This window comes from Pongo abelii, chromosome 2 (genome assembly GCF_028885655.2).
Source record: "Pongo abelii isolate AG06213 chromosome 2, NHGRI_mPonAbe1-v2.0_pri, whole genome shotgun sequence".
NCBI classification, from domain to species: domain Eukaryota; kingdom Metazoa; phylum Chordata; class Mammalia; order Primates; family Hominidae; genus Pongo; species Pongo abelii.
In genome coordinates, this window is record NC_085928.1 from 11,641,467 (window position 1) to 11,657,073 (window position 15,607).

The window sequence follows — 15,607 nt, forward strand, 5'->3', positions numbered from 1 at the left end:
CTGGTGCCACTGCTGATCTCCAGCTGCCTCACCACTTCTTTTTGCCCTGCAGCATTTCCAGCACTCTTGCAGCTACTTCACGTGGAGCTCTCTCCACTGAGCAACGTGAGGTGGGCTCTCCACTGACTGGACAGTGCCACTCATCTGCGGGTCCCTCTGGTCCACTCCCCACCCTTCACGGGGCCTGGTGCTTGGAGTCTGACCTGGGAGGGCTGCAGCCCCAGGCCTCTCTACCTCTGACTTGCAGAGACTTAGCCATTGGAGGCTCCTGGAAGGACATGAGGTGAGGGAAGGAGCCGGGTCTTCCCTGCTCCCTGTTATGATCACAGTTGCCACGTCTCCCAAGCAGCCCCTACACTCTGCACTCCTCTGGGTTCCATGAAGTGCTCCACACCCCAAGCGCTCAGGCTGAGGGTCAGGGTCAGGGTCAGGTTCAGGGTCAGGGTCAGGGCCCTGCTGTCCCTGGCCCTGGGCCGTGGCACCATCCTGTGCTCCCCAAGCAGTGCCACGTTCTGCTCACTTGTCTTGCACGTGCCAGGCTCTGGCCTGCGCTGGATCCTGGGTGGGTGATTTCCTCACACTCAGAGGCCAGCCCAGGCCCAGGGCCATCAGGAACAGAGCTTCCAACAAGGCCCAGTTGCTCCTTTCAGCTTTCTGATGCTACATGAGCTTTTCCAATGCAATTATGGTGATGGCTGATGGAAACTGATTTTTTAAAGTTATTATTTTTAATTGTGGTAAAATAAACATAACCCAAAATTTACCATGTTAACTATTCTTCAGTGCACAGTGCTATGTTTTTAAGAGCATTCACACTGTTGTGCTACCGTCACCGCCATCCATCTCCAGAACTTTTTCAACTGAAACTCTGTCCCCATTAAACATGAACTCCCCATTCTACCGTCCCCAAGCCCCTAGCACCCCCCATTCCACTTTCTGTCTCTATGAACATGACTAGTTTAGGGACCTCATAGAAACAGAACCATTTGTCCTATTGTGGCTGGGTTAACTCAGTTAGAATAAACTACTCAAGATTCTTCCATGTTGTAATGTGTGTCAGACTTTTCTTCCTTTCTAAGGCTGAATAATATTCCAGGATATTGATTTTTTAAAGATGTTTTTACTTTGCAAAATAAGAAAATGAGAATCTAATGTCAGTTACTGGAATGCTGTTGAAATTGCCCTGGCCTATGAAATCAGAACATCTTGTTACCACTGGACAACAGAGGGAAACCCACAGTCTGCACCCCATGTTGTGGCCTCGTGACCCCTGACTTCGCCAGCTTCTCTCCTGCAGCTGCAATGCTTTCTCCTGATTCCTCAAAAACAACCCACGTCCCCACCTCCATGCACCAATGCATCATTCTTACATTCTCTCCAACTGGAACGTTTCTTATTTTTTGCTGGTTAAATTCATCACAGTCTTACTGGGCCTTATCTCCAAGGTGGAGCCTGAAGTACCCAGACCCCCTTTCTTCATGCCTCCCCTCTGTGATGGTTCCCATCCCCTCCCACCTTTGATATCTGCCGCCTGTGCATTCATCTCCCCCTTAGAGGTGCGAGCATCTGGAGTAGAGACACCATCCCTGCCTCCTCTTTGCTCATGTATTCCTCTACAGTGAGTTTCTGGGGGCCATGTGCCAGCCAGGTGCTGTCCAGGCATGGGGGTGCAAACACGTAACACCGCCAGGTTAGATTTGGCATGGGGCTGGAGAGGACCTGGCAGGAGCAGGGCTGTAAGCTCTGTGGCCCAGAAGCATTCCATCTGTGTCTGTAGGTCCTCAGGTGGGCTCTGGTGCGTGGCACAGAGCTGTGTTAAGTCTCATCCCTACCTTCACCTCTATATGAAAAATTGCATGCAGGCCCTTTAAAGGGGAAATATGGGGAAAACCATTTTGAATTCTAGGTTCCCACTGGGGAGAGGTTCTAAGGGGTGGGGATGAGGTGACATCGTGAGTAACTCACAAGGCAGGGTAGAAGCATCTGAACAAGGCATCCTAGGAGATAAAGAGAAACACTGGCTCCAAATTTAAAACAAAACAAAACAAAACAAAAACAAGCCCAGGTCACTCTGCCTGCCCGCTTTGATTTCCCACAGGCTATGACCTTCAAGTTAATGTTTCCTTTGCAGCGTACACACAGTCCCAGTTACTGATTCCCCAAAAACAAGCTGAATCATCATTATACAACAGAAAGAGAACCCATCTCTATCCCATCCCCCATTCACACAGCCCTGAGCCAGGCTCGCCTTCTAACCTGCCTCTGGATTGGAGCAGTAGCCCCCATTGTTCTACCCAGACTTGGGCTGTGTAAGTGCACACTGCTTTCCCTGGGAGGACTTAGCCACCAGGGCCCTGCGGAAAGCCTGGGCAGAGGCTCTCTCTGCAGGGCTTATCCAGCCACTCTCACTGCAGGTGCCTCTCCTGGATCAGGGCCTGTGCAGGGCTGTGGGATACACAGATGAAACAGGCCCTGTCCCTGCCCTTAGAGGTGTTGCAGTTGATAAAGAGACAGACACACATATAAATAGTTGCATTAGAGTGTGGTCTGTGCTGTGAGTGAGGGAATTCCCAAGGAGAAGGCTGGGGTCAGGCTTCCCAAAGGAGATGCACAAGCCCATCCCTGGGGCACAGGCAGGGCTCAGCTGGTGGCTTCAAGAAGCAGGGCATTCCCGGCACAGTGAACTGAACTGGCAAAGGAGGGTTTCAGTGGGACTTGTTCAGAGAGTATCATATAGTCTTGGGACAGGGACAAGCTGGCTTCTGCCACTGTCTGACCTCAAGCCTCAGCTTCTCTATCTGGTCTATGAAAGGATGGATTCGGAAATCACACAGTTACTTCCACCACCTTTCATTTGTTAAAAGGAAGTCACTACGTTCAGCCTACATTCAAAGCCAAGGGAATTAAGTGCCATTCCTTGAATGGAAGAGCATCAGAGAGTTTTAAAATGACCACAGTCCACCTACTGGCCACAAATTACTTACATCCTTCCACATGCAAAATACATTCGCCCTCCAAACATCCCCTCAAAGCCTCATCCCACTGTAGAATCAGCTCAATGTCCAGAATCTCTGCATCGAAATCAGGCTTCGATGTGGGTGAAGCACCTGGGGTATTATTCCCTCAAGTGTAGCTCCTTGAGTAGAGTTGCTCTCAACCTACAGACTTAGGAATTCCAGAGACAAATTAACCGCGCCTCCCCCCTGCACCCACCTAACATAAACTGGTGGGACAGGCATTGGATAACCACTGTAGACATGCCTGCTCCAAAGGGAAGAAGGACAGGAGGCATGCAGGAGTCACTAGTCCACGGCAATTCTAAAATCTTCCTGGGCAGGTCCTGAAAGTTTCTTGAATAGGACTCAGTCTGACTCTGGCCCCAAAGTGATTCTCCACGCTCTTGGCTCCACCCTTTGGGTTCTTTGTTCTATTCCCCAAGTCATCCCTTCTTTTCCATGAAATGCAGCCCAGGTTCATATCTGTATAGTTTCTCAGCTTGCTTCCTCCCAGAATTTGGGGGAGTCTAGAGGTCTCTTTTCATTTTATATTGTCTCTGACCCTTTCAGTCCAAGTCTACACTGTTTTGCTAATATAATTCCTTTAAAATTTTTGCATGTCTCCTATAGATCTCACTGAGGTTCATGCCTTTAGACAACTGTCAAACCCACACATCTCTTTGAGAAAAGCCCGTCTCTCTCTTGGGCTTCTGCTGAGACTGCTGTCAAGGACAGCTGTAAGCATCTTAGAAATCCTACTATTTAACAAAACGTTCTGAGGTGTCCCTTTGTTCTCTTTGAAGATTTTACACAAGATCTCATGGCCACACTCTTGGCTTCATCTTTAGGCCATCTTCCTTGCTCTGGGCTGCATTTCCTCTTTGCCTGGAAGCCATTTGTTAGTTTTAGCATCATATGACATCTGGAGAAGCTGGACATTTTCACAACCCAAGTTCTGGTTCCTTTTTATTTAACAATCCTTCTTTTGACTTATGTCCCTTCTCTCACATTTTAGTATAAGCAGCAAGAAGAAGCCAGAAGGAGGCACCTTCAACAATCTTCTTAACAAGATCCCCCAGTTCATCTGGTACTTTTTCTACTTTCCACATGATTTCGGAACACTTTCTGCTTAAAATTCCCTCCTCTCCGGCTCCATACCTCTAAGAGTATGGATTCCTCTCTGATTTCCTAATACATGTTTTTGGGGTGTCTAACCTCCAAGCCATTGTTCAGTGGTTCCTGTCACCCATATGCCTTCTCTATTTTAACTCCCAAGTTCAGAACACACCACTTTCCCATTGCAGGCCCCTAACACTCAGCCAGTTATCCTACAGATTGTATGGCACACCTTCCACACACAGGGCATGCATTCGGCCCTGGGGACTTCCCAGGAGAATAAGCTAGTCTTCACCATCATTGTCCAGAGACATGTTAATCAAGCAATCCCAGAAGCAGTGATAAAATTGCAGTTGAAGGCCGGGTGCAGTGGCTCATGCGTGTAATCTCAGCACTTTGGGAGGCTGTGGTAGGTGGATCATCTGATGTCAGGAGTTTGAGACCAGCCTGGCCAACATGGTGAAACCCCAGTGAAACGTCTACTAAAAATACAAAAATTAGCTGGGTGTGGTGGTGCATGCCTGTAATCCCAGCTACTTGGGAGGTTAAGGCAGGAGAATTGCTTGAACCTAGGAGGTGGAGGGTCCAGTGAGCCGAGATTGCACCATTGGACTCTAGCCTGGGTGACAGAGTGAGACTCTACCTCAAAAAAAAAAAAAATACAGTTGAGAGAGGTTCATGAAGAAAAATTTCAGGCCTCTCTGTGATCACATAAGGGAGGAATCTGTCCTAATAAGGCTGAGGCTAGGGAAAGCTCCCCTGAAGTCGTGGCATTTTAGTAGGAACTTCCTGAAGAAAGAGGGAGGTTCTCTGGACAAAGATGAATGGCACATGGAAACTTTATGAGTCGAGAAGTTCCACAGATATGAGGGACAGCAGGGAGACCTGCAGGCTGGAGCCTAAAGAACAAGGGGACAGTGACTGAAAGTAGGCTAAGTGGATTGGCAGGCACAGGCCACCTCAATCCTGGGTGCCCATACTGGCTTATGTGAGCAAAATACATGCATTAAGCCATTCAACAAACATTTATTTAGCAACTGCTACAAGCCACCACTGTGTATTGGGGATACAACAGTGAACGCATCTCACAAATCTCCTGCCCTTGAAGAGCTTACAGTCTAGTGGGAGAGACAGACAATGAACAAACAAAGAAACAAGGAAATATCAGATATACAATTAAGTGCTGTGAAGGAAATAGAACAGGGTGATGTGGCAGGGAGTGGCTGAGGGACTTCCTTAGTTTGTGTGACCTGGAACAGCCTCTCTAAGGCTCTGCATCAGATATCTGATATGTGATACCATATGGGAGCAGGCTCTGAAAGAACACTACAAGTAGAGAGGTAAAGGCAGGGGCTGCAGCAAGCCTGATGTGTTCAGGCACTGAGCAGAGAGAGGGCCAGGTGGTCGGGGCTCAGCGAGAGGGACGCCTCAAAAGAAGTGAGGCTTAGCAGTGCATGGAGCAGTGCGGCCGCAGGTGTGGTGGGAAGGGCATTCCAGGAAAAGGAGCCACCTGGACACAGGCTTGCAGTCAAGAAACAATAGGCAATTATCACTCCCGGCATTCTACATGGCGTTGCCTGAGACCGGGCTGGCCAGGATCCCTGGGAACCAGGGGGAGGGGTCTGCGGCACCAGGACTGAGTGGAAGGGAGAGTGGAGAAGCGGAATTGCAGAGAGAAAACCAGGGGCTGTTTTTCTCTAGGAGAGGCGGGTAGGCACTGGGCGGGCAGAAGGGCCGCTATCCACCCGGATGCGCAGCTGCTGTCTAAGGGGCCGCCTCTGCAAGCCGCTGCAAATTCCCGGAGGGCAGCGTCTCCTTTGGCTCTGCTGTGTCCGTAGCACATGGCAGGTACTTGGCCCATCAAGAGTGAGCGAGGGTGAGCGAGTGAGTGAGTCACCGGCTTGGCGAGGGTCTCCTCTGACCCACTTAGCCTTGCCAGCGCTCAGAACTGCCAGCCCTGCTGGGTGCTTGGGCCTTTTCAAAGCCCTGGGAATTCTCCAAGGGTCCACAGTAAGTCTTCTTGACCTAAGCGGGAAAGAGCGCAGGCCCCTGCGGGGTAGGCTTTTACATGGCATTTATAGACCTGCCCGGAGAGGGTGCGCGGCGCTCCAGCCAGTTCCACCACCAGTGAGCGCCGCCCCCACTCGGCTGACTCTCCGCCCGCCCCGCGCCCCTCCCCTCACGGGCTCTGGCCTTAACCAGAGCTCGCGGACTGGCGGGGACAGGTCCCACCTCCTGGCTCCCAGGACGGGTCTGCACCAACCTCAGTTTCGGGGCTGCGGCTCACAGAAGTCTAGCCTGCCCGGAACGCCCGCACCAATTCCTGCGCGCGGTGAGTTTCTGGGCTCTCGAGAGCGCCGGACGCCCGGCGGAAGGGAGGCTGCCCCGGCTGCAGCTCCGGGGGCTCCGGGGGCTCCAGGACTCGGTTCTCACCGCAGGGGCTCCTGCGGGGCCCATGAACTTCGCCGCTGGGACGCCGGGCTCGGGGTACGGGTCCGGAGTTCTTTGGAGCAGTTGAACCTGAACCTGGCCAGGGGTCATCAGGCTAAAGGACCGCAGCCCCAGGACTGGCCCGCCGAGGATCTGGCCGGCCGCGGTGGTAGGGCCCTTATGGAGCCGGCGCCATCCTGTGGGGTAGGCAATGCTGGCCCGGCTTATGGAAGAGAAAACTGAGGCTCGATAAGAGAAAGGGACCAGTCGAAGGTGATGCGATGATTTGTGACTGGGGACTACCTGTTTCCTGGGCCCCTCGACCCCATTATGTGAGAGGGAAAGGTCTTCCCTGATTGGCCAAATCTGGGGGCCTGGCACGAGGGCCTCTTGTGATTGGAGGGGTCGACGTGCGCGCTCAGGGGCTGTGCTGGAGTCCCAGCTCCAGCCACTGCGCTCAAGTGGGCGGTCGCGTGCAGAGGGAGGCCGGATAGCAGACCCCACAACGTGGCTCCTGGGGCCCGGCTATCGAGAGCTCAGGCCCCGCGGGCACTTGCCTAGGAGAGGAAAGAATCTTCCCAAAGTGCAGACAGAGACGGAATTTAATCAGGAGTCCCAGACTTGGAGTTTGGAGGCATGGGCTCTGGTGTCAGGTGACATTGTTTCCTCCCCACGCCTCCACTTCTCCTTGACCTTGGGCAAGTTTCTTGTGTTCTGAATCTTAGTTTCTTGTCTCTAAAATCGGGAGGGGCAATGAACAGTAGTGCCTGCCTCCCAAGGTTGCTTGAGAATTACATGAGACTGCCCCGCGCCTGGCTCTAGGAAACCCTCGGAGAATGTTGGCTGCTGTCTGTTTGTTTGTTTGTTTGTGACAGAGTCTCGCTCTGTCCCCCAGGCTGGAGTGCAGTGGCACGATCTCGGCTCACTGCAACCTCCGCCTCCCGGGTTCACGCCATTCTCCTGCCTCAGCCTCCCGAGTAGCTGGGACTACAGGCGCGTGCCACCACACCCAGCTAATTTTTGTATTTTTGGTAGAGACGGGGTTTCACCATGTTGGCCAGGATGGTCTTGATCGCTTGACCTCGTGATCGGCTTCCCAAAGCGCTGAGGTTACAGGCGTGAGTTGTCACGCCCTGCTGGCTGCTGTGTTCTTGTTAGCGTTAACTCTCACGGCCATGGGGGGAGAAAATGGTGTGGCGTCCCTTATAGAGAAAAGGAGACTGAGGCTCAGAGATGGATTTACTCAGGGTTGGCCTGAGGCCTAAGGTCCAGAGGGCCAGGTCTCTGGATGCGTCCTGTTGCCTGTTCCGAGGGCTGTGGGAGAGAAAGCGGGTAGAGCATGACCCCCAAGGGACAAAGTGGCCTTCCTGCCAAGTGCCAGACCAAAAAGGCTGAGTGCAGGAGAGGGGTCGGCCTTGGGCCCTCCAAAGGGCAGCGGGGAAATGAGACACCTTGCAGCGGACTGCTGGCCTCTGGGCTGAGCCTCTGCTCAGTGCTAGAGCTGCATTCATGGGCCCCAGGGCCCTAGCACCAGAACAGAGGGCCCAGAGCTGCAGTCCTGCAGGGTGGCCCAGCCTCACAGGGACTAGAAGCTGGGTCCTGGAGAGCCAAGCCTGGGCTGGGAATTGGGTAGGAGGGTTGGGGGGCCCAGGAAGCCTCCCAGTGTCCCCACACCATCAAGTGAAAGGATACTGAGCGGCCATGACTGGGGGAGGAGGCGGAGGCCTGGAGGCGGCCCATAGGGCCCACAAGGGGCTCTATGGGCTTCACTGGAGGCCCCTGCTCTTTCTGAGACCAAAGGGCAAGCCTGACTGAGGCCCCTCCCAAGGCTCCCGTGCCTGCCGTTCTGGCTTTCCCTGGACTGTGACAACGGCCCCTTGGTGGCCACCTGGACTCTGCCTCCCTGCAGGGGGGGAACGACGTACTCTTTTATTTTTTTTTCAGAAGTAATCATGTACAATATAAAAAAGAACATTCTGTTAAGAAAACAAAATAATTACAGTTTTCAAAAACCTCTGAAACCCAAAACCCTTTACCCAGTAACTTTCAACATTTCAGTGTAAATTCTTCTAGGCTTTTACCCTGCAGATAAACACACACATGCACACACAGACACACACATACACACACACACACACAAACTTAAGCCTTACAAAATTATTGTGGTTTGTTACTTGTTGGGTGTTTTGACAGTGTCGGGTTTGTATAACTCAATATTTACCAATATTTTCTAATAATTTAATGTTTTCTTCTTATATTTGATTTTCAAGTATTTGTTTTTAACCCAATTGGACTGTATTTTAGAGTAAGATGTGAACTATAGGGCTAGATTCATTTATTTATTTCAATTAGTAGACATTTTTAGAGCAGTTTTAGGTTTACAGAAGAATTGAGGACGGAGTGCAGAGTTCCCATATTCTCAGTCTGTCCCTTCCTGTGCATTTTCTCCTATTTTTCTTTCTATTCTTTTCCTTTCTTTTTTTTTTTTTTTTTTTTTTTGAGACAGGGTCTTACTTTGTTGCCCAGGCTGGCGTGCAGTGGCACAAACACAGCTTACTGCAGCTTTGAACTCCTGGGCTCAAGTGATTCTCATGCCTCAGCCTCCCAAGTAGCTGGGACTACAGGCATGCACAACCATGCCTGGCTAATTTAAAAATTTTTTTGTAGAGATGGGTCTCACTTTGTTGCCCAAGCTGGCCTTGAACTCAAGGGCTCAAGTGATCCTCTGCCTTGGCCTACCAAAGTGCTGGGATTACAGGCATCAACCACTAGGCCTGGCCTCCCCTATTTTTAACATCATGCATTGATAGGATATTTTTGTTATACCTTTTTTTTTCTTTTTGAAACAGTCTTGCTCTGTTGCCTAGGCTGGAGTGCAGTGGCACAATCTCAGCTCACTACAGTTTCTGCCTCCCAGGTTCAAGCAATTCTTGGGCCTCAGCCTCTCGAGTAGCTGGGATTACAGGTGCACCACCATGACCAGCTAATTATTGTATTTTTATAATAGTAGAGACAGGGTTTTACCATGTTAGCCAGGCTGCTTTTGAACTCCTGGCCTCAAGTGATCAGCCCGCCTTGGCCTCCCAAAGTGCTGGGATTACAGGTGTGAGCCACCAGGCCTGGCCAATTTTGTTATACTTGGCGAGCCAATATTGATGCAATGTTATTAGTGAAAGTCCATAATTTACATTAAAATTCCCTCTTGGTGTTGTACCTTCTATGGTTTTGGACAAACATATAATGAGGAGTATCCAGTGTTACAGTATCATAGAGAATAGTTTCACTGCCCTAAAACTCTCCTGTGCTCTACTCATCCATCCCCCAACCCCTCTACCTATCCCTGGCAACCACTGGTTACTGCCTTTGTAGTTTTGCCTTTTCCAGAATGTCATATAGTATGTATGAATCATATGGTATGTAGCCTTTCCAGACTGGCTTCTTTCACTTAGCAAAATGCATTTAAGCATCCTCCATGCCTTTCTGTGACTTGGCAACCCGTTTCTTTTTATCACTGACTAATACTCTGTTGTATGGATGTGGATGTACCACAGTTTATTTCTCCATTCACATACTAAAGGATATTTTGGTTGCTTCCAAGTTTTAGCAGTAAATAAAGCTGCTATCAACATTTGTGTGCAGGTTTTTGTGTGGACATTAGTTTTCTTCTCATTTGAGTAAATATCAAGAGCGATTGATGGATCACATGGTAAAAGTATGTTTCGTGTTATAAGAAACTACCAAATCTTTTTCCATAGTGGTGGCATCATTTTTCATTTCTACCAGTAATAAATGAGAGTTGCTGTTGCTCCACAGCCTCGTCAGCATTTGTTGTCAGTGCTCTTAATTTAACTCTTCTAATACGCATATGGTAGTATCTCGTTGTTATATTTTAATTTGCAATCTGTAATGACTTACAGTGTTGAGTGTCTTTTTAAATGCTTATCTGCCATCTGTATATCTTCTTTTGTGAAGTGTTGGTTAATTTACTTGGCCCATTTTAAAATTGGGTTGTTTGTTTTACTGTTGAGTTTTAATAGTTCTTTGTATATTTTGGATAACAGTGCTTTACCAGATATGTCTTCTCTCCCCAACCATGGCTTGTCTTTTCATTCTCTTAACAGTGTCTTTTGCAGAGCAGAAGTTTTAAATTTTAATAAGGTCTAATGTACCATTTTTTTTCCTCCATGAATTGTGCTGTTGTTGTTGTATCTAAAAAGTCAAATCCAAGTTTTGGCAGTTACAAATAAAGATGCTGTAAACATCAGTGTACAGATATTTGTGTGATTTTTGTGCAGTGCAGATTTTCTCCATTGTCTTGCCTTTGTCTCTTTGTCAAAGTTCAGTCGACTGTATTGATGTGAGTTTACTTCTGGACTCTCTATTCTGTTCAATTGATCTATTTGACTATTCTTTTGCCAATACCATACTGTCTTGATTACTGTAGCTTTATAGTAAAGTCTTGGGGACAGGCAGTATCGGTCCTCTAACTTTGTTCTCCTTCAGTATTGTGTTGACTATCCCAGGTCTTTCGTCTCTCCATATAAACTTGAGAATCAGTTTGTTGATATCCACAAATAACTGCTAGGGTTTTGATTGGGATTGCATTGAATCTGTAGATAAAGTCGGAAAGAACTGACATCTGGACAGTATAGAGTTTCCCTATCCATGAACATGTACTATCTCTTCATTTATTTATACGTATTTTTATGTTTTCATCAGTTACGATTATTCTCACATGGATAATAATCTTGACATATTTTAGATTTATGTATAAATAATTCACTTTTTGGTACTAATATAAATGGTTTTGTGTTTTTAATCTCAAATTCCAATTGTTTATTGCTAGCATATAAGAAAGTAATCGATTTTTGTATATTAACCTTGACTTTACATCCAGCAACTTTGGTAGAATAACTTATTATTTCCAGTTTTCTGTTGCCTTGTTGGCATTTTCCGCATAGCCAATTATGTTTTTTGAGAACAAGGACAGTTTATTTCTTCCTTCCCTCCCAATCTATAGACTTTTCATTTTCTTTTCTTTTCTAATTACATTAGCCAGCACTTCCAGTATAATGTTGAATAGAAAGGGTGAAAGGGAACATCCTTGCCTTATTTCTGATCTTAGGGGAAAAGCTTCTAGTTTCTCTCCATTAAGTATGATGTTAGCTGTAGGTTTTTCATAGATCTTCTTTACCAAGTTAAGTTCCCATTTATTACTAGTTTGCTGAAAGCTCTTATCATAAATGAATGTTAGAGTCTTGTCAAATGCATTTTCTGGATCTAGTGATGTGATCATATAATTCTTCCTTAGCCTGTTCATGTGATAGATTACAGTAATTGATTTTCAAATGTTTAATCTAGAATAAATCCCATGTGGTGGTTATGTATAATTCTTTTTAAACATTGTTGGATTCAATTGCTGATTTTTTTGAGGATTTTAACATCTATGTTTATGAGAAATATTGGTCTGTTAGTTTCCTTTCTTGTAATGTTTCTGGTTTTGGTACTAGGGTAATTCTGACCCAAGAAAATTAGAGAATTTCCTCTACTTCTAGTTTTTGAAAGAGATCATAGAGAATTGGCATAATTTCTTTCTTAAATGTTTGGTCATATTCATTAACCCTAGTGCTTTCTATTTTGGAAGGCTACTGGTTGCTGGCTCCAGTTCTTTAATCAGTATAGGCCTATTCAGATTATCTATTTCTCTTTGTGTGAGTTTTTTGTGCTTTCAAGGGATTGTTTCATTTCATTTAACTTACCAAATTTGTTGATATAGAGTTGTTCATACTAGTATTCTATTATCCTTTTAATGACCATAGGATCAGTATTGACGGCCCTTCTTTCATTTTTGATATTAGTAATTTGAGTCTTCTCTCTTTTTCTTCTTAGTTAACCTGGCTAGAGGTGTATCAGTTTTATTCATCTTTTCAAGGAACCAGCTTTAGATTTTGTTGATTTTCTCTATTGACAATGTGTTTTCAATTTCACAAGTCCTGCTGTAATTTTTATTATTTCCTTTCTTCTGTTTATTTTGGATTTAATTTGCTCTTCTTTTTCTAGTTTCCTAATTTGGAAACTTGCTTTTAGCTCTTTCTTCTTTAATAATATATGCATTCAGTGGTCTAAATTTCCCTCTAAACAGTACTTTAGCAGCATCCCATGAATTTTGATGTTACATTTTCATTTTAATTTAGTTTGAAATATTTTAAATTTTTTCTTGAAAGTTATTCTTTGATTTGTTTACATGTTGTTTAGAAGTGTGTCATTTAGTTTCCATTTTTAAAATGTTTTTCAGATATCTTTCTGTTATTGATTTCTAGTGATTCTGTTGTGATCTGAGTAATCTCCATCATAGAAGTCATTGATATTTGTTGTTGTGTGTTTTATGGCACAGAATGTGGTCTGTCTTGATGAATATTCTATGTGAGCTTGAGAAGAATGTGTATTCTGCTGCTGTTGGATGAAGTATTCTATAAATGCCAATTAGATACACTTAATTGATGGTGCTATTCAGGTCCTTACTGATTTCCAGCCTGCTGGATCTATCAGTTAGTGGGGACTGGCCAGGTACGGTGGCTCATGCCTGTAATCCCAGCACTTTGGGAGGCAGAGGTGGGCAGATCACCTGAGGTCGGGAGTTCGAGACCAGCCTGACCAACATGGAGAAACTCCGTCTCTATTAAAAATACAAAATTAGCCAGGCGCGGTGGTGCATGCCTGTAATCCTAGCTACTCGGGAGGCTGAGGCAGGAGAATTGCTTGAACCCAGGGGCGGAGGTTGCGGTGAGCCGAGATCGCGCCACTGCACTCCAGCTTGGGCAACAAGAGCAAAACTCCACCTCAAAAAAAAAAAGTTAGTGGGGACTGACAGAGAGGTGTTGATGTCTCCAACGGTAGTAATAGTGGATTCATCTATTTCTCCTTGAAATTCTATCAGTTTTTGCTTTACACATTTTAGCACTCTGTTGTTAGGCATATACACACTGAGGAGTATTATGTCTGCTGGGATAATTGACTCCTTTACCATTATTTAGTGCTCCTCTTTATTCCTAATAATTTTCCTTTCTCTGAAGTCTGCTTTATCTGAAGTTAATAGAACTACTCCATATTTCTTTTGATTAGTGGTAGCAGGGTATATCTTTCTCCATCCCTTTATTTTTAATCTATCTGGTTTTTATGTTGAAATGGGTTTGTTGTAGACAACATATAGTTAGGTCATGATTCTTTATTCACTCTAGATAGTCACATGTTTTAATTGGTATATTTAGACCATTGATATTTAAAGTGATTTTTTATATAGTTGGATTAATATCTACCATATTTATTACTGTTTTCTATTTGCCCTTTGTTTCTTTTTTCTTCCACACTTTTTTCTGCCTTTTCTGATCTTAACTGAGCATTTTGTATGATTCCAATTTCTTTTCTTTCTTAGCATATCAATTTTACTTTTTTGTTGTTGCTTTTTTAGTGGTTGACCTACAGTTTGCAATATACACTTAAATCTAATTTAAGTCTGCTTTTGAATAACACTATACCACTTTATGGGTAGTGTAAGGGCCTTATTGCAGAGTATTCCTGATTCCTCCCTCCCATGCCTTATTATTACTGTTATCATTCATTTCACTTATCCATAAGCTACAATCACTGAATACATTGTTAAAATTATTATTTTGAACAAATTGTTCTCTCTCAGATTAAGAATAAGAAAAAAATTATTTCACCTTTATTTCTAATACTCTTTTGTATGTTGATTTGAGTTTCTGACTTGTTTAATTTTCATTTTTTTCTGAATAACTTCTTTTAACATATCTTGTAAGGCAGTTTACTGGTGACAAATTCCTTCAATTTTTGTTTGAGAAGTCTTTCTCCTCCACTTTTGAAGGACAATTTTACTGCACACAGATGGAATCTAGTTAGTTCTAAGTTGATGGAATGTTTTCAATTCTTTAAATATTTCTTTCTATTCTATTCCTGATTGCATGGTTTATGAAGAGAAGTATGATGTAATCCTCATCTCTCTCCCTCTATAGGTAAGGTGTTGTGCCCTGCCTCTCCCTGGCTTCACTGAAGATTTTCTCTTTGTCTTTTATTTTTTGCAGTTTGAATATGATATGCCTAAGTATAGATTTTTTTGGGGGTGGGGGGTGATCTTTATCCTATTTGGTTTCCTTTGAGCTGCCTGGATCTTGGTTTGGTATCTGTCTTTAATTTTGGAAAATTCTCAGTCATTATCACTTCAAATATTTTTACTATTCCTTTCTCTCTTTTTATTCCATCTGATATCCCTATTACAAGGATTTACACCTACTGCAATTGTTCCACCATTCTTGGATATTGTTTTGTCTTTTTTATTCTATTTTTCCCTTTGCATTTCAGTTTGGGAAGTTTCTATTGATATTTCATCCATCTCATTGATTATTTCCTCAGTTGTATCCAGTCTATTGATAAACCTATTAAAGACATTCTTTGCATTGATCACATGATTTTTATTTCTAGACTTTTAAAAATTTTTTTCTTAATTTCCATCTCTCTGCTTACATGACCAATTTGTTCTTATATGTTCTCCACATTTTTCCATTAGAGCTCTTAGCATTTTAATTATCATTGTTTTAAATTTTCCATCTGAAAATTCCAACATTGCTTCCATATCTGATTGTGGTTTAGGTGCTTGTTTCATCTTTGCAAACTGTGTTTTTGTCTTTTATATATCTTGTAATTGTTTTGTGGAAAATCAGATATAATGTATTGGGTAAAAAGTACTGAGGCAGATAGGCTTTTAGTGTGAGGTTTGATATTTACCTGTCTAGGAGTTACAATGTGTTTACTATTTGCTATAGCTGTGGGTGTCAGAGGATATAATTTTCTCTTTTCATCTTCTTGTTTTTGTCTACCCTGTTGTCTTTGGGTTTTCGTAGAAACTCCTTAAATAGGCTCTGGCTTGCAGTTCTCTTATCCGTAATCCCCTTGTTACTATACTGGAGCCCTGTGGATGTAGTGGTAAGGTGTTTTGGTGCGGGGAAGTGTTTTACAGTCCTACAATTAGGTCTGTTTCAGTGAGCCTGCAC

General features: G+C 44.8%; 1 protein-coding gene across 4 annotated transcripts in view; it reads left to right on the forward strand.

The window, feature by feature from the left end:
- The first annotated feature begins 6,317 nt into the window (after positions 1 to 6,317).
- Positions 6,318 to 15,607, forward strand: part of ALDH1L1 (aldehyde dehydrogenase 1 family member L1) — a 77,880-nt gene continuing 68,590 nt past the window's right edge. Inside the window, exon 1 of one of the 4 annotated variants that reach the window (XM_024244023.3) lies at positions 6,318 to 6,444. The gene's annotated coding sequence lies outside the window, so the exon portion shown is untranslated. 4 annotated transcript variants of the gene reach the window in all.